At 40.7% G+C, this 7074-nt stretch overlaps 2 pseudogenes; both read right to left on the reverse strand.

Annotated features, from left to right (window-relative positions):
- Positions 1–726: 726 nt before the first annotated feature.
- On the reverse strand, positions 727–5658 carry LOC113044618 (sodium/potassium-transporting ATPase subunit alpha-1-like; annotated as a pseudogene).
- A 45-nt stretch (positions 5659–5703) lies between these two features.
- On the reverse strand, positions 5704–6871 carry LOC113044728 (sodium/potassium-transporting ATPase subunit alpha-1-like; annotated as a pseudogene).
- Positions 6872–7074: the final 203 nt, after the last annotated feature.

Here is a 7074-nt window from a genome sequence, read left to right on the forward strand (position 1 = left end):
AGTCATTAATAAAAAGAAGTAAAAATACTGAATTGGTGGATCTCTAAAGACATGATCCCATTCCCTGCCCTGCGTGATGATTCTGACTCACAATACTTTGACTGAAATCATGTTGGACGTGTTTTTATGCCAGCTCTCACTAGTGTGGGTGGAGAGAAGTGGATCTGCGGTCTCCTCCAGGCATGAGACCTGGATTACACTTTCCAAACCCACTTAAAATGCACCCACTCTCATTGAGAAGGATATTGCACTGTAAGATGATGCAGAATTTTTGTTATTTTTCAGTAGCTGAGGCTGTTGAAACGGACCGGAGGTTGGCAACAACTTTTCTTTACCGCCATTCTTAACACTTGTGCACAGATTTACACAGTTTCCCTTAAAAGTAATAGAATACTTATAATAATGTACCATGGTAACCACAACATAATTTTTCACCAGAAATCAGCTACTATGGTTAATGTTATTATTGGCTATTCTGAAATTTATTACATTGCTTTAAATGGATATTCCATAATTTTTTTGCTTATAAAAGAAATGACAATAAAAAGCAACAAAGACATTTTGGTACATACTATGGTTACCATGGTACATTTTTATAAGGTTTAGAAAAAGGTAAAGCACCAGACAAACGGGCATTCTAGGGCATGCACTCAAGCAACAAGCACTTTCCAAATTAAAAAACAAACAGATTTATGAATAAATGAAAAGTAAGGAATGACACAAATGTGGGACCTGACTGCAAGTTTATTTTTATTACACTTTTAAAAACATGTATAAAATTGGTCCGGCTTCAGAAACAAGGCACGCTCTGTCTTGGTTCATGATCTCATTGTTTGTATCAAGCATTCCCTATATAAAAACATCGAAATTTAGGTTAAACTTCCGAACAGCGAGACAACCATGCAAATAAACTTGTGATGCAGACTGGATGCTTTAATAGTAGGTCTCCCTCTCCACCCAACCTATGACAAAAATATAAAATTCAAATTAGCTCAGCTGGAGGTTTGCATACATTGTACATGATCTGCATGCTCGGTTCTTAAAAAAAAAAAAGGCAGCATTTAAATTCAAACATTGGCTACTATCACATTCTTCATTGAGAAGCAATCCCATAATGCATTGCAATGTGGACAAAAAATAAATAAAAAAATATCCATCCAAGATGGCAGATACACTTAAAAGAAATCTTAAAATTACTAAACCCTTTTAAAAATGTAAAAATACTAACTACATAATGGTTCATTCTAAATATAATTTTATCAACTATTTTAGTCGATATTTATATCCACAGTTTTGTATCATAGTGTTACCCGTGTCGTCAAGTCAGATCACTATATGTTTGCAACACAATATTTACCAAATTGTGTGAATAAAATTGACCTCCGCTGCTATGAGGGATAGTGCACTTAAATATTATCTTACCTCCTGGGCTGCGTCGAATGATAAGTTTTCGGATTTCATCATAAATAAAGATGAGGAGTGAGTAGGGGAAGGCGCAGAACCACCAGTTTGGTCTGGAAAAGAAATGGTTCCAAAATTAAAAATCACACCAGTTCTAGACCGCTCTTATATGCATGCATTACATTAGCAATCAATTTTCCCCAACGAACCCTCCTAACAAAATTAATTTCCCATAAAAATGAATTAAATAATAAGCAAATCACATTCCGATTTTTCATTCCATAAAGTATAAAGCCTTACTTCAGTGGGTACATTCTGAGGGCAACATCCATGCCTGGGCAGTAGGACAGGAAAGCTGCAAGTGCGGTTTCTTCAAATAGTCCAAAGATGAGAATCTTATTCCTGTAAAGAACAGCAAACATGTAAGACTTCATATTCCTCTTTTGAGCCATTTAGGTCTTAAAGATATATTGGCGGTTTACTTACTTCATTCCTTGCTGGAATACTGAGTTTCTTCTGGTCTTGCAGATGATCAAATCGGCCCACTGTACAATTACAATACTGGTGAAGAAGGCCGTGTGGCAAGTGAACTCCACAATCTTCCTTTGCTCGTACGTCTGAGATGGTAAAGAACACAACTTTCAGATAAGGTAGTGGAAAAATGTAACAATTCTATGCCCACTGGATTTTTTGAAAACACTCACCCATTGTTGTCCATAACTGTCTTCCAGGTCATTTTCGTATCTGTCATCCCAGTGCACTCGAATGCCCAGCAATGTCGACGGCAGGAAGCCATTTTCAGCCAAGATGACAAAATATGTGAAGAACCCAGCCAGAGCTTGAATCATACCTGAGGAGAAAGAAATAGCAGATTTAGCTACCAAACTGTGTGCAGTTAGCAGTAAAGAAAATAGCCATGCCGAATTATAACGGTTTATGCTGTTCAGCAACTCTTACCTATCTGACCATAGGCTATGCTAATCAGCCTCTCGTTCACAAGTTTGTCCGTCTTAGGGTTTCTGGGTTGACGCTTCATGATGTCACTCTCAGCAGCTTCATAGGCCAATGAGATTGCAGGAACCTTGAAGACAAGAGAACAATAATGTTTATTCAAGAACATGATACACTGAGAAAAAAAAAATACTGGTCAAATGCGTTGCTTACCATGTCAGTACCCAGGTCAATGCAGAGAATGGTGACGGTACCCAAAGGAAGAGGGATGTTGGCAATGATAAAGAAGAGGAAGGGGGTGATCTCAGGGATGTTGCTGGTCAGTGTGTAGGCAATGGACTTCTTCAAGTTGTCAAAGATCAGACGTCCTAAAGTGGAAGACATGTCTGAGGACCAAGTCTCAAAGTAACTTTTCAGTCAATTTTCAGTCAAGTTCTCAAAAACATACCTTCTTCTACTCCAGTGACAATTGAGGCAAAGTTGTCGTCCAGGAGGATCATGTCAGCAGCCTGTTTAGATACATCAGATCCAGCGATACCCATAGCCACACCAATATCAGCCTTCTTCAGAGCAGGAGAATCATTGACACCATCACCGGTTACAGCTACAATGGCACCCTGTGGACAAACACAATTTAATGTAACATCATGTCGTGATACATCCAAGTTCTGGTCCTAACCAGCTACGAATGCAACAATTGGTTTTGTCAATCATTTGGTTTTACTGCTATTATGTCATGTTTACTACCTTTATATTAACTTCTCTCACTGTGCTAGCCAAGTAAATAAAGTACTTAAGTCTTATCTTATCAAAATGACCTGGTAAAGTTTTGATTGGTCGGAGATCGTAAAGACGACTAACCTGTCTTTGGCAGCCTTCGACGATAATCAGCTTCTGCTGAGGAGACGTTCTGGCAAACACTATTTCTGTGTGGTGTTTCAAGACATCATCTAATTGCTCTGGGGACAGATCTTTCAGGTCACCACCATGGATCACACAAGCTTTGGCATCCCTTTAAAAAAAAAAAAAAAAAAAAAAAAAAAAAAAAAAAATTGAACAAAATGAAAAACCAGATGCAACAAATATTCGGCCAGAAACATCCAAATCAAGGAGGAATCCGTTACCTTGGATTAACCTCATTAATAGGAATGTTTAAACGGGCAGCAATGTCTTCAACGGTCTCGTTGCCCTCAGAGATGATACCCACTCCTTTGCAATGGCCTTGGCTGTGATTGGATGATCACCAGTAACCATGATAACCTTGAAGTGAGATTTTGAATAAGCAATTAGGATGCCTCTGGTTGTTTCTTCAAAACCACAAGCAGTTATAAGGAATAAGGGAGCACAATATATATCGGCCGATGATTAAATGTGCATCTAGTTAAGTAGAGCAGGTTAGATTTGGATTTGTGCAGCTTGTCAGTTAACAACGGTTCCGTGTATAACAGCTCCTCTACGTGAAATCATGCACCTGATGGTAGATGGTTCGATAACCAGCTTTACTGATGAGATGCACATTAATCGTCAGCCGATATACATTGTGCACCGCTAATTACGAATGACTATGGCATACCTTGATTCCAGCACTCCTACATTTGCCCACGGCATCTGGTACAGCGGCACGAGGAGGATCGATCATGGACATAAGGCCAATAAAGCACAAGTTCTCAGTGGGAAAGTTCACCTCCTCTGTATCAAACTGGAAGTCCTCGGGGAACTGTTCGTCAGGAAGGTTGAAGTGGCAGAATCCTATGGAAAACAGGTTGACGGAAAATGTAGATTGGAAACGCATGGTTTCAAAATTCAATTTAAAACCACAAAATTACCCAGTACTCTCTCTCCAAGGCCCCCAAGTTCCAAGTAGGCATTCTGGAAGGCATCCTTCAACTCATCATCAAGCGGCTGCTCTTTTCCTTGAATCAAAATAGAGCTGCACCTGTCCAGGATCCTTTCGGGAGCACCTTTCATTACTAGCAAGTGACTGGATTCAGTTGCATTGCTATTGGGGTTCTTATGGATGGAGAGCTAAAATGGTCCATAAACAGAAGATGTTAGACATCTGAAATTTAATCCGAAATGTTAGCCAAAGCAGGGGATGTTTTTTACCTGGTATTTGTTGGTGGAGTTGAATGGGATCTCGGAAATCTTGGTGTATTTTTCTCTCATCTCTTCACCGATCCACAGCACAGTTCAATACACTTCAGCAGGGCAGATTCAGAGGCGTCACCAGCCACGTCTCTCTGTGAAAGGAAACAGGAAAGCATGAAAACAAGGAATGGTCTGAGGAAGAAGAGAGAAAAACAAAGGGGGACCAACAAACAGTTCCATTTTAAAACAGACTACTTAGATTTTCCAGGAAATGCAAGGTAATTTGAGGTAATGGTCTAACAAATAAGTCCCATTACAAAGCAAGTCAGAGTGAGCAGAAATTGGATGGAATTTACAGGGGAACACTGTGTTCCAGTCAGAGTCTCTAGTGAGCTCAAGGTACTAAAAGAATCCCTAGAGGCAAACAGCCGAACTAAGCACAAGCAAACAAACATTGCAAGCATGTTGCTGATGCCATCTGAGAGTGGTTTACTACATGCAAAAACAACTTTGTCAGACGTTGCAAGAGCCGGTAAATCTTTTGACAGACTTTCACAATGCATCAATACAGACCTTAAGAATTGGGAAGTTTTCTTGTTCTGCAAGGAAGACAGCACGGTTGCAGAGACCGGCGATACGTGCGAGGGCGGCCCAAGTAGCAGAGCTCCTGTCAAAGGAGGTTCCACTCTGGTTCTCTGTGGTGTCTGCTTCGTGAATCTGGTTGTCAAACCACATGTGAGCGACGGTCATTCGGTTCTGGGTCAAAGTACCAGTCTTGTCAGAGCAGATGGTGGAGGTCGAGCCAAGAGTTTCCACCGCTTCGAGATTCTTCACCAGGCAGTTCTTCTTTGCCATACGTTTGGCAGTCAGAGTTAGACACACCTTGAAAATACAAGAATCTTTAAGGTTTAGGTTCTCTTTAAAATTGCAATTATTCCAAATTGTAGCAATTATCACACTTACTGTCACGGTAGCCAGGAGACCTTCTGGCACATTAGCCACAATAATACCAATGAGGAAGATGACAGCTTCCAGCCAAGAGTAGCCAAGGATCAGGGAGAGGATGAAGAAGGAGACACCCAGGAAGACGGGCTACACCAGTGATAATGTGGATAAAGTGCTCAATCTTCAATTGAGATGGGAGTGCGACCAACTTCAAGGCCAGAAGCAAGGGTAGCAATACGACCCATGACAGTGCGGTCACCAGTGTTGATGACGACACCCCTGCTGTGCCTGTAAGCAAAAATATAGAATTGTAAACTTTTAATTGTTCAAACATTTGACTTTCAAAAGACTTCTAGTTTTCATACCTTCAACACAGTTGGTAGAGAAAAACGCAATGTTCCTGGTCTCCAGTGGGTTGTCATTGGAGAAGTCAGGAGTACGAGTCTGAGGCTCAGATTCTCCAGTGAGGGGAGGAGTTGTCCACCTGGAAAGGACAAGATCATTAGTAAATCCTCGTAGACATGCCATTGGAGAAGAATCATTCCACCGTGATTTATGCAATGGCATTTCACCTTGCATCCATGAGCAGAAATGATACGCAGATCAGCAGGAATTCTATCGCCACCTTTGACTTCCACAAGATCTCCGACCACAACTTCTTCAGCATTGATATTATTCTTCTCACCATCACGGATAACCAAGGCTTGCTATGTGACAAAGTGGAAGTGCACTTAACATCACTGAAGAAAAGAGAAAGATCTTGAGAATATACACATTTTAGAATTATCATGAGTACCTGAGGGACAAGGTTCTTAAAAGAGTCCATGATCTTGGAGCTCTTGGCTTCTTGATAGTATGAGAAACATCCAGTGATCATCACAACAGCAGAGAGTACGATACCCAGATACAACTGCACAGGAAAATGAAGGAGAGGTTAGGGATACGCTAAAACAACAATGTGATCTTAAGCAAACAGGTTTTTTTTCTTCTTCTTACGTTATCATTGGCGGGTTCCTCCTCGGGAGACTGCCTGGATGCCGTAGGCAAGAAAACAAAGGATGGCTCCAATCCACAGGAGAGTTGAGAATCCTCCAAAGAGCTGCTTGCAGAACTTGACCCATTCTGGGGTGGTTGGAGGTGGAGTCAAAGCGTTGGGTCCATCACGCTCCAAGATCTCTTTAGCACGACTGACTGACAATCCCTGGAGAAAGTTATGGGTTAGATAACGAAGTTCCAAAGTGAGAGCTTTATGCCATTATACTTCTATCAATATTCAAATTCAATACAAGAAGCAGACTAAACCCTAGTTAATCAGTGCTGTATTCCTGGTGAGTTCATCCAGGGACAGTTTGTGATCATCCTACAAAAAAAATAATACAAAGAACAATGTACATCTCAAAGATCACTACAATTAAAGTTTGCCAATAGGTGTTTTAAAGAACTAAACCGACTCACCAAAGTCCACCTCTTTTTTGAGTTCATCCATGTCTTTATCCTTCTCTTTCTTACCCTTGGGCTTTGACTTCTTGCCCCCTGCTCTGAGGTGGCTGCCAGCTCATATTGTTCTCGTCCTTCCTGTGGTTGAACAAGCGTAGAACAACTGCCTACATTTATGATTAGTGTAGGTTTTAAAAAACTTGTAATATAAAATGCACAAAAATGTGCTATTACCCAACTTATGAGTGTATA

Source organism: Carassius auratus, chromosome 26 (genome assembly GCF_003368295.1).
Source record: "Carassius auratus strain Wakin chromosome 26, ASM336829v1, whole genome shotgun sequence".
In the NCBI taxonomy this organism is placed as follows: Eukaryota; Metazoa; Chordata; class Actinopteri; order Cypriniformes; family Cyprinidae; genus Carassius; species Carassius auratus.